Raw genomic sequence first — 12,207 nt, forward strand, 5'->3', positions numbered from 1 at the left:
ATCATACCACTGCCTTCTGGCCTCCATGGTTTCAGATGAGATATCAGCACTTATTCTTATGGAGCCTCCCTTGTATGTGATGGTTTTCTTTTCTCTTGCTGCTTTTAGAATTTTCTCTTTGTGTTGAGCATTGGATAATTTGACAAGTATATGTCTGGGGGTGGGCCTGTTGGGGTTTATGATGTTTGGGGTGTGTTGTGCTTCTTGGATATGTCCATCTGTCTCTCTCAGTAGATTTGGGAAGTTTTCAGCCATTATTTCCTGCAACACCCCTTCTGACCCATTTCCCTTCTCTTCTCCTTCTGGGATGCCCATAATACGTATGTTTGTGCATTTTGCATTGTCATTCAGGTCCCTAAGTTCTAGCTGGATTTTTTCTATCTTTTTATCGATCAATTCTTCTATCTGTTTGATTTCTGATGTACTGTCTTCCACATCACTAATTCTCTCCTCTGCCTCTTCTAATCTGCCGCTATTTGCTGCGAGTGTATTTTTGATTTCTTGAGCTGTGGTGTTCATTCCCATCATATCTGTTATCTTTTTGCGTATGTCTGCAATTTCCTCTCCAAGGGTTTTCTTCATATTGTTAAACTCTTCCTTTACTTCATTAAGTTTGTCTCTGATATATGTTCTGAGATCTTTAATTACTTGTGCGAAGTTTTGCTCCCCTTCCTGGTTTTTAGTTTGTTAATTGGATTCAGCCATGTTTTGCTGATTACTGGTTTCATTTGCAGTTTTTTGTTGCTGTCTGGTCATCATTTTATCTTGACGGGTTTAATCAGTTCCTTAGGTTCTTTGTGTAGTCTTGGGGATTAATTAGCTGTTGTTCTTGCATAAGTGTTATATCTTGTCTTTGTCACTTTGTTCTTCTTATTCTAATTTCTTGTTGCTGGCTGAGTTCACTTTGAAGGAAAATATTAGGGCCAGGGATAGGCAATTGTGTAAAAAAGGAAAATGTATAAAGTATTATTGGTAATAAATGTTACCAGAGCAACAATATGTGATCTGGGAGGATGGGTATTAGACTGGTGTAAGTTGTGTAGAGTTATAGTAGTAAGTAGAGTACCTATAATGAGGTAGTCGACTGAATATGGGAGGAATATAGTATGAATTAAAAAGTCAGTGTTTTCATGAGGGAGGGAAAGAGAAAAGAAAGACAATAGTATTGAGAGTGGATAAAAGACAGAAAACAAAACAAAGGTATTAGAAATTAACAGTTAGACAATTTGGGGACCAAAGAAAGGGAGGTGGTATATAGGAGAGAAGTAGATGATGGAGGATATCAAGATGTGGGGGAAAGGGGATAGTGTAGGTTGCCAAAATCAATTCAAACAGAAACGAGGCAATGGAGGATGAGGAAACCCAGCAAAAGTGAGGTGTTCCCTGCAGCACCTGTTGTATAATTGAGATAAAATAAAATAAGATGAAAAAGAGGGAAAAGAGAAAAGGAAAGAGAAGAAAGAAAGAGAGAGAGAAAAAGGGGGGGTGGGTAAAGAAAAGGGAGTGAAACAAGTAAGGAAAAGAAAAGAAGAAAGAGAACAACAACAACAGCAACAACAAAAAACCCCTAAATAAATGAAAAAAAGACCTTGGGGGATACGATGGGAGAAAAGACTAGGAGATAATGCAATATTAACAACCAGGACAATAAAAAATAAGAAAAAGAAAAAAAGAGGGAAAAAAATGCAAACATTGAAGGGTAGGACAATCAAGGACTTCAGATGGACCTCAGGGCATGGTGGATTCAGGGATGGGAAGTCTGTGATATTGCAGACTCAAGAGGTGTGAGTCTCCGGGGTGTGGGCCACCAGGGTTTAGGGGACATAGACCTGGCAACCTCAAATCTGGTTAACAGGGAGCCTGAGAGCCCGCAGTGCAACACTGCCTTCAGGGATCCCCACAGCTGAATACCAGCCCTATGTGGGGGGTCACATCCACAAACTCTGACCTCTGTGTCAGAAACCCAAAATTCCCCCTCTCACAAGAGTCTCTTCTGTCAGTGTGTCACCAATTCGACTTCAGGACACCTCCGTCCCTGCAAGCCCCCGAAACAGCCTGCTGGGGGTGCCTCTTTATTGTGACTGACTTAAGGACTGCTGCAGATTGGCAGCCAGGCCTAGGGGGCTGGGCTCTAGCCCGGAGCACTGATACCCAGTCAGAAACCCAAAATTACAAGCCTCGCAAAATACTCCTCCGTCTCTGTTTCACCTAGTCAGCTTCCAGCCACCTCCCAACCTGCAAGCCCCGGAAACAGCCTTCTGGTGGTGCCTATTTATTGTGTCCAATTTAAGGACCGCTGCAGATCGGCAGCCAGGCCTACGGGGCGGGGCTCTAGCCGGAAGTGCTGATATCTGTGTCGGAAACCCAAAATTCCACACCTCGCATAAACTCCGTCTCTGTCTCACCAAATTGGTTTCCAAAGACCTCCTGCCCTGCAAGCCCCTGAATGGCCTGCTCAGGGCTTATGAATTCCCCAGCACTGCAGAGCCTCCAGGAATCACCACTGCCACGCCACCCGCCCCAGGGGGGAGCGTCCTGTGCACAGCCCCTATCTCCATGTAAGAGAGCCTCAATTCTACCTTTTACACGAATCTTCTCTGTCACCGTCCCACCAAATTGATGTCCAGATACCTCCTGCCCTGCAAAATCCCGAAACAGCCTGGTCCTGAAGAATTTCGAACGTTGCCCAGCCGCTTCTTTGCAGGAGAGACTATAAGGAGCATTCACTCAGATACCATCTTGCCCCGCCTCCTTCCGAATAGGTTTAATTAATTTCCTTTATATAAATACTAGAAAGTTTTATTTTGTGAGCAAAAAAACCAAAAATCCCAACTCATTGATACTAACTCTATTCATAAGGATTAATGTCAATGACAAATAGTCTGTTTTAAAATTTATGTCCTAATACCAAATCCTACTCCCACCAAAAATAATGTTGAAAATGTAATCTAGAGTGATAAGAACATGGAAATATTTGTCCATACTAATAGGAAAAGTAACTTCAAGACAAAAGAATCTCCTTTGTAATAATCTTTCTATGTCATCATTTATGCCATAATTAAATCAAAACTTGATTAAATCAAGATGAGATGCAGGATATAAAGTGGGAAGAGGCACTGTCAGTGCTTTTCAGTTCAGAACTGAGCTGACAGAGGAAGCAGCTGTAGCCAGAGGAGAATCTAGTGGAGGAGTGGTGAGTGCCATCCTATCTAATTTCAATTCTATTTCTCAAATTTCAGCAAATGGCAGATATGAGAGAGCAAGCACCAGGAAATTGATAATTTATTATTTCTGCAAGTGTTGTCTGAGGCCAACTCAATGCCACCCACAATCTGTGATTTGGGACTCTTGGTCCCACTGCTCTAGGAATAGTAGACAGAACCTTGATTTTCAATATTCAGGCAGAAGAAATGATATAGTCTTGGTTTTCTTTATCACATGATAGCTTAGACAATTCTAGCAGATGGTGAATTGAGTTTCTCCATTGACTTGAACTTCTCAGCTGTTGCTGTGGGTTTCTGCTACATCCAGGACACACCAGCTGGTAGAGTAGTTGGTTGATCTCTGGGTTAGAACAGCACTAGTCAATAGAAATATAGAGTAACCCACATATGTAATTAGAAATTTTCTAATAGCCACCTTAATAAAGTAAAAAAGAAACATGCCCAATTCATTTAATATTCTAGTTACAATTATTTCAATATGTAATTGATTACAAACAGTTATTAGAGAGTTTACATTCTCTTTTTGTTAGTGCGTCTTAAACTTCCAGTCTGTATTTTGCATTCACTGCACAGCTCAATTTAGATCAAGTGAATTTTCAGGTGCTCATGAACCACATGAGTTTTGTGTCTATCATATTAGACACCCCAGGTCTAGATCCTTCCATGACTTCAATTTAATGCCAGATAATGAATTATATTCTTCATTCCAACTAGATTCCAAATATCAGAAGTTCAAGGACATGAGTTTTATATTTGTATGTATATTTCACTTGCCTTATGTGGTGTTAATGATTGCACATAGAAGGCACATGACAACTCTATGAATGTAAACAAGAAAACATCTGGGTCCTTCGATTCTGTAAACTCCGTTCTCGTGTAGATTTTACCCGGAAATTGGGCATGGCTGAACAATTTAAAAAGGCAAGCAGATGTCCTATCTGCATGACTTACCTTGAAAACCCAGTGTACCTAAAATGTGGATATGTCTGCTGCCTGCACTGCACCAATTCACTGCAGAAGGAGCCCCATCTGGAGGGTTTATTGTGCCCCTCCTGCCCTGTGGTCTCACAGAAGAATGACATCAGACACATTTGCCAGTTGCAGGAGCTGGTTTCCAAGGTCTGAGAACTGGAGCCTCAACTGAAAACTATTCTACAGATGAACCCAAAGATACTAAAGTTCCAAGGTAAGGAATCTGTATAACTTCCCACAATGGACCCTGGAATAAACAACTACTCAAAAGGTTCAATATTAAATATGGGCATTAGTTCAATTCTGACACCTACAATTTCTATGTGCCACAAACATCAGTTGTTCTCACCTCTGAGTGTAGATTAGATTCAACTACACTGGATATTTCAAAGAAAATATATTTTGTTCATGCCCTAGAACTGTGTTGTCCAAAACAGTAGCCACAGCTGGCTGATGAGTACTTTGAATGTTGAATAACAGTGAGGCAGAAGTAATCCATTGCCTCCGGCTTCCTAACATTAACTCTTAATTTTGATAAAACCATAGCAATTTTAAAGTGTACATGCAACTCCCCAGCCACCAAGGTGAACTGGGAATCTAACAGCAAAGAGAAAAGAAAGTTTAATATTTGAACATTATTTTACAATAAATAGAATACTTTTTCTTCCTTAATGCTGTCTATAATTTGAGAACAAACAACTGTGATGGTACCCGCCTTCAGGGATCTTATGCATTAAAAAGAATAATCAAATAACCACATAGTTGAATACAAACAGAATCCTTACTGTGAATGAAAGACCCATTCTGCCATAAAACAGGATATTTTAAACTCGTCAACAGTGCTAGATGAATTTCCTAAAAAAATTTTCTTTAGTGAAAAAGGAATTAAAGGAACAGAATTCAACCCTGTATTTGGGCACTTGCAGTAGAATGTGGAGGGTTTATAGTCTGTCCTTTCACTAACTGTCTTATTGTCTTCCACGGTGGATATGACCTTGGATGTAGACTCAGCCAATAACCTCCTCATCATTTCTGAGGACCTGAGGAGAGTCCGGTGTGGACATAACAAACAGAATCGTGAAGAACGTGCTGAGAGGTTCAGCTATGCAGTGTGCGTTCTTGGCTCTTCCGGGTTCACGTCGGGCCGCCACTACTGGGAGGTGGAGATGGGAACAAGCACAGAATGGGATCTGGGTGTTTGTAAGGAATCTGTTAACCGAAAGGGAACTGTTCTTTGGTCTTCGGATTATGGCTTCTGGACTCTGGGCTTGAGAGATGGAAATGTTTTCTCAGCCAGCACTAAGCCACACACTGCAGTCTGGGTGAACACCTGGTTACACCGAGTGGGCATTTTCCTGGATATGAATATTGGAAACCTTTCTTTTTGAGACATCACTGATGGATCCCATACCTTTACATTCAGCAACATTCCAGTTTCAGAGCCACTGCGCCCCTTCTTTTCTCCTTCAGTTTTAAGCAATGGTGATAAGGGCTCCCTGAGTATTTGTCCTGTAGTAAATCCACACATTCCATTCTTCCAGCACAACCCAAGATAGACCAATCAAGCCAAGACAATGAAAACATTTATTAAGCATTCGTTTGTGCTAATACTTGTGGCCTTTTCTACATGGAACACACATTATAAATGCAATAAAAAAGAAATTTGGAAAACTTATGTTTCATGAACTCAAAGAAGTTTTCTTTTTCCTTGCCCACATTTAATTTTTATTCTGACTTTTTTAATGGTGCACAAAACAATATTTATTTATTTATTTATTTATTTATTACCGAAAGTGAGAGGGAACTTTTGTGGCCTTTTTGTCTTTTGCTTTTAGGTGAAGGGAAAAGGGGGTTTTGCAAAATCACTCGGGAAAGGAAAAGTTGCTTTGTTAATCATGCCATATGGTGGGTGATTAACTGCGTGGACAATTACGTCTCACTTTTAATTAATTGTGCTTAAGGCTTTAATTAAGTTTAGGGGCTGCCCTTAGAGCAGCTCGTCCTGACGACGGCGCGTGGCTGGTGACGTCTCGCAGTCGCTGAACACGCGGCGAATGTTCCGGCGGCCACAGCGCAGGTGAAGCGGGGAAGCAGCCGTGCGCCCGTCTCCATGGCAGTGCTGATTCTCAGGAATTCGTCGCGGATGAAGCACTTGGCCCGGGTCACGCGTGGGTCCTCTCCGGGCTTGGGAAGCAGCATCCTCAGGAGCAGCGTAGCGAGCAAATGCTGGACAGCAGTCCTCGATCTTTGATTTTCCAGCAAGGCCTTTCTCAGCAAGCAGGTCTCGCTGGTTGAGGAACAGAATCGCAGAGACCGTGCGCAGCCGCCCGCTGTTCCAGACGCCCTTGGAGAGGTGCAGGGCCGCGGCCGCGGCTGCCGGGCTGTCCTCCCGAAGGGCCACGTCGCAGCTGCCGCTGGCTACGCCAAAGTGATGGCCGCGCAGCGCGGGGCGGGCCCGCTTGGTCCTCGCGCTGGCCGCCCACATCGACCACAGCCAAGCCGACTTTGTCCACCTGGAATTTGGTCTCAAAGACTCCACAAGTCAGGACGCGGCCGCGAGGCAGGCGCTGGTCGCTGGGCACGAGTGGGCCTGCTTGACGACATCAGTCTCGTCCACGCAGTCCTGGGCGCAGGCAGTCAGCGGGCACCCACTGGCGCGCTGGTGGCAGGCGCGCCCTCCTCCTCCCGCAGAGCCCTGGCGCGCTCGGGAGGGAAATCAAGGCAGGCGCGTGCACCATGCTCAGGGTGCGGTCCCCGCCGCGCTGGCTCTCGGGCTTGGCCAGCTCCACGCGCGGCTCCAGGTTGTCACGGCGGCCACGAGGGTCTCAGCGGCCTCTTTCAGGTTGTTCTCCACGTCCTGCGCTTTCGTAGCCTTCTCGCCACCGCTGTTGGCTGCTTGCAGCCTGCGGGTCCTCTTCGGCGCCCTCTCCATTAAGCCCATTAACAGGCAGGATCCTCATTTGCTTCACGATGGTGCTTCTACCACATTCTCCAGCACCCAGCCGCTGCAGGCGGGCCGGGCCCGTCGACCTGCTCGTCCTGCTGCAGCAGCTTCTCCATCTTCTCGTGGCCGCGCGCTGCGCCTTCTCCTCGTTGCGCTCGTCCTCGGCCTTGCTGTTTCCGAGGCCTCGCGCGGGCCGGGGCAGGGCCGGGCGGGCCGGGCCGGGCTGGCCGGGGCGGGCTTGGCTGCTGGCGAGGAGCGCAAGGGGCTGACTGCGGGCCGCGGGCGGACGCCGGGGAGTGTGCGGAGTCCGTGGGAGCCGAGAAGCGCGCGCAGCTTCCCGCCCCGCGAGCCAAGGCCGAGAGGCTGAAGGCGGCCGCCGCGGGTCCGAGGCGGACTGGGGCAGAAGCCGCGGGAGCTGCCGCCCTGCTCCTACTGCCTCCGCCGCGGCCCCGCCACCGCCCCGACCCAAAGGTGCGGCGGCGGGCGGGGGGAGCGGGGGAGGCTCAAAGTTTTAATTGGAAAATAAATTTCACTTTATATACTAAATGTTGTGGGTGGTTATTCTCTGAACATATGGTTATTCTCTTTGAATGCAATGATCGCAGCCAGAGGGGCGGGAGTCTCTTGAGGGCATAGGTAGGGCCTAATGGGGAGGACAGGCCAGTAGGTCAAGCCCTCAATGTACTTGTAAATAACGATGACCATGGCGCTTCACTGAGCTAATCTTGGTGGTGACCATGAGTCACAAGGGGAGAGGGAGGGAAAAGAATAGATGGAACACGGGGCATTCTGGGGCAATGGAATTGTTCTACATAGACCACATCAAAATCACCAAATCTATAAAAGCGTACAGTCCAAAATATAAACCACAACATAAATCATCGACCATGGTGAGTAACAATGTTTCAATATTTGTACATCAATTGTAATACATGTACCATCCGCATGTAAAATGTTATTCATAGGGGAAAGGGGAAAAGGGAGAGGACATTGGGTATATGGGAATCACTCGTATTCTGTACATGACTTTTCTGTAACTTATAGCTTCTTTGAAGACAAATGAAAAAAAAATAAGACATTGGGTGAATACATGGAAGAAGATGTCACATCGAAGACCACAGATCTTACAGTGGTGAAAGACATAATAGGAAAATTTTTAAGTTATATTTTTTATTTCAAACTTTTTTTTTGTATTTTATTTATTTTTAAAACCATCATTATTATATCATTTTCATATTAGTTGTATTTGGCTATAATGTTGGCTTCAATTTTGAAGAAGTTTTGTATCACAGAAGGGTTGCAACTGTGATGGGGAGGATCATGGATGTGCAGTGTCAGACACGGGGTTGCACTGGAGGAAGTTCACCTGGGCCATACCTACAAGGAATATGAATGCCTTCAAGTGTTCATGGGGCATTGTCACAGTGGGTGGAGATCCAAACAATAACTAAAGAAATATCAAATTCCCATCCTGGGGAGCTCTGCCACATTCTCTAATGGGACAGCAAGAATCCCCTGAGTGATTAGTGAAGGATGGACCATTTACGTGTCCTTGACTGTGATGACTGTACTTATGAAACTTTTGAAATTGAATCTTATCATATTATTATAGGGTGCCTAAGAGTTACCTCCTGAGAGCCTCCTTTTAGCTCAAATGTGGCTTGTCTCTAAGCCAAAACTCAGCATCTAAAAGCATTACCTTTCCCCCAGCATGGAACATGATTCCCAAGGATAAGCCTCCCTGGCACAGAGGGAGTATTACCAGTCACCAATTGGCAATACAACTGGAAAAAGACCTTGACAAGAAGAGGGAAGAGGAAAGACAAGTGAGTTCATAAGGCTAAGAAACTTCAAAATGATTCTGGAGGTCATTTCAGAGGTTGTGCTTATGTATGTCTCAGCAGATACTCATTGACTGTTGAAGTAAATATTACCACAAATAAAAGGGCTCCTGAGGGCTCTGGAGACATCCAGACACTATAGGCAGGGCAGACAGCTCAGGAGTTTGGTGCCCTGCCAGTAGGCACTACTTTGGAATTTATGCTTCCCACTGTGACAGAGTTGGAGCAAGTTGTGGTTTCCCTACACGTGACTATACTGTCCCTCTAGTTGAACCTATAATTAATACTAGAGTCGATAGTTGTATATCCAGGAGACTTAAATCTGGGCTATTCATGTGCCAATTGGGCCCTGAATCTCAACAGACTTGCAACATCTACTCTCCAGTTCACTGGACTCACCCAGGACAACTAACAAGGAGATGAAGTCTGACAATGGCCATCTCAAGGAACAGAGAGAATCTGCAGGTGCAAGCATGAAGATCCCATCCATCTGCCCCATAGGTTCTAAGTCCCCTCTCAATTAGAGGTGGAGTGGGCATCACCATCACAGAATCCTCAGGATTGGGGAATGGACAATGGACTAGAGTAGACTTACAGTTGTTCTACTGCAGATATTTGATCCTAGCAATAGAAGTAGTTTTATCATAGATGTGGAGGCAGTGGCTGATGAAGGTTCCAAGGGGAGGAAGAGGGAAAAATAGGCATAATTTGGGGGCATTTTCAGGACTTGGAATTTATCTTGAATGACATTGCACTGACAGATACAGATCATTGTATATTTTATAATAACATGCAAAAATGAACTGAAGAGAGGGTAAATTACAATGTAAACTATAATCATCACTTAGTGGCAATGTTCCAAGATGTGTTCAATTGTGGCAAATGTACCACAGTAGTAAAGAATGATGTTGATGTGGGAAAATGTGGGAGAGCTAAGGAGCGGGACATATGTGAATCCCCTATATTTTTTGTAACATTTATGTAATCTAAGTTTCTTCAAAAAATAAAAAACTGAAAAGTATATTTAAAAACTAATTAAATAGAGAGATTCATTAACAATATTGGTGAAGTTGCTACATGTATAAATACTTGTATGTCAGGAAAAAAATAAATTGCATTTTGAATACTAAATAGTATGAATGGTTATTCTCTTGTTTTATGTTTATATTTACATTTCTATAAAAACATCCTGAATTCTCAGCTCAATTTCCAAATATTTTTCTTTTAATTTTTGTAACAACAACTGAATATATTGTGGAGGTTATAAATTAAACATTGGCACATATCCAAATTGTGTAATTTTCAAAATGATAGGGAAAGAGTACCTTCTTGTCAAAGCAAAATTGTGTGTTTAAACAATAGAAAAAATATAAATACCAGTATAATATCCAGAATTGAAAAGACAAATTTTCTCCATTATGACAAAGTTTATCTTAAATTTCCCTCACCTGTGCTCCCCTATGTAGATAAACCACATACTTCACGTGATGTAGAAATATAACTGTTTGGTATCAAGTATCCTCCTGGTAGCATCTCATATGAGCAATCTTTCATTCCTTACTTCTCCCATGTGGCACCCTCCTTCTCATGACACAGACCTTTAAATCCCTAGAACAATCAATAATGAACAAAAATGGGCAGGCCTCATAAATCCTAGAGAGGAATTTAAAAAGAATTCTAAAACTATAGAAACAACCCAAAATAAGGTAAGAAGAATATATCACAAAGAAACATAATACAGCTATTATAAATATACATGACATAATTTAATTACAAAGATCTACTGACGAAAAGTAAATTATATATATATATATACACACACACACATATTCCTTACACACTATCAACATAAGAATGTTGTAGGGGGGCGGAAGCAAGATGTCGCTGAGAGAACTTGCCTTGCGATCTCTCCTGGGAAGAAACGGCTGGGTGCGGCTGGAGGTTCTCCGAGGCGAGGTTTTTTTCGGGATTTTTGCAGGGCAGGAAGTGTCTGGACATCGATTTGGTGGAAAGGTAACGGAGAGGATCAGTCTATAAGATATAATTTGGGTTCTATTGCCCGGAGGTGAGACCCGCACACGGGTTCCTCCCTCTTGGGGGTGGGGGGAACCGCAGTGCCGCATAGCGGCTCAGCTTTTTGGTGGCTCTGTGGTGCTGGGGAGTTCACGAGTCCTGGGGGGGCTATTGGCGGGTTGATGGGACGGGTCGCCTTTGCGGATCGATTTGGGAAGATAGACGGTGTTTTGTTGTGAAGCGGGGGAAATTTTTGATTGCGGACACAAATAATAGCGCTGCCACCTGAAGCCCCGCCCCCACAAGACCGACTGCCGATCTGCAACCGAATTAGGCTGTAGGCAATAAAGGGACGTAATTGGGAAGTTGTTTCAGGGTGCGGCGAGGGAGGGGGACATGTCTGGAAGCCAATTAGGGAATATTTTGCGAAGCTTGGGAATTTCGGTTTTGGAATCTGTTTTCGGCGTCACAGGCCAGGCTTCGGAGCTGTGCCAGTAAAGTGGCTGCGGTGTAAAGGCACCCTCAAGTAGCAGTGTTCTGGAAGCACAGGGCAGGAGCTGTCCAAAAGCTGAAGTGACGATGTACCAACATTAATGAGCCCTACTAACTAAGTGAATTGCAGGGTTCAGACATAATATAGAGTTTGCGGATCTGACTTCCCCCATTGGGCTGGTGCCCAGCTGTGGGGATCCCTGAGGGCTGTGTTACACTACGGGGCTCCTAGTCTTCCTGTTGACCAGATTGGAGGTTGCCTGGTCTGAATCCCCTAAACTCTGGTGGCCCACACCCCAGAGAATCACACCTCTTGAGTCTTTAATATCTCAGACTTTCCACCCCTGAATCCATCACGCCCTGAGGTCCATCTGAGGTCCTTGAATGCCCTAGCCTTCAACGATGGTGTTTTTTCTTTATTGTTTCATTTTGTTTTGTTTTGTTTTTATTTTCATTTTGTCTTATTTTTTACTTTTTTTAATGTCCTTATTGCTAACACCGCATTATCCCCTACCCTTTTCTCACAGCGCATCCCCCAAAGTCTTTTTTTTATTCAGTTATTTAGGTTTTTTTTGTGGTTATTCTTGTGTAGTTGGTGTATTAATTGTGGTTTGTGTATATCTGTTTTTTTTCTTTCCCCTACCTGTTCCCCACCCTTTGCCCACCCCCTTTTCCTTTCCTCCTTTCTTCTCTTCCCCCCTTTTATTTTTATTTATTTTTA

At 44.1% G+C, this 12,207-nt stretch overlaps 2 pseudogenes; one reads left to right on the forward strand and one right to left on the reverse strand.

Moving 5' to 3' along the window:
* Positions 1–4,115: 4,115 nt before the first annotated feature.
* Positions 4,116–5,752, forward strand: LOC131276259 (ret finger protein-like 4A; annotated as a pseudogene).
* Positions 5,753–6,183: 431 nt separating this feature from the next.
* Positions 6,184–7,289, reverse strand: LOC131276294 (guanine nucleotide-binding protein G(s) subunit alpha pseudogene; annotated as a pseudogene).
* Positions 7,290–12,207: the final 4,918 nt, after the last annotated feature.

The sequence above is a fragment of the Dasypus novemcinctus genome, chromosome 27 (genome assembly GCF_030445035.2).
Source record: "Dasypus novemcinctus isolate mDasNov1 chromosome 27, mDasNov1.1.hap2, whole genome shotgun sequence".
In the NCBI taxonomy this organism is placed as follows: domain Eukaryota; kingdom Metazoa; phylum Chordata; class Mammalia; order Cingulata; family Dasypodidae; genus Dasypus; species Dasypus novemcinctus.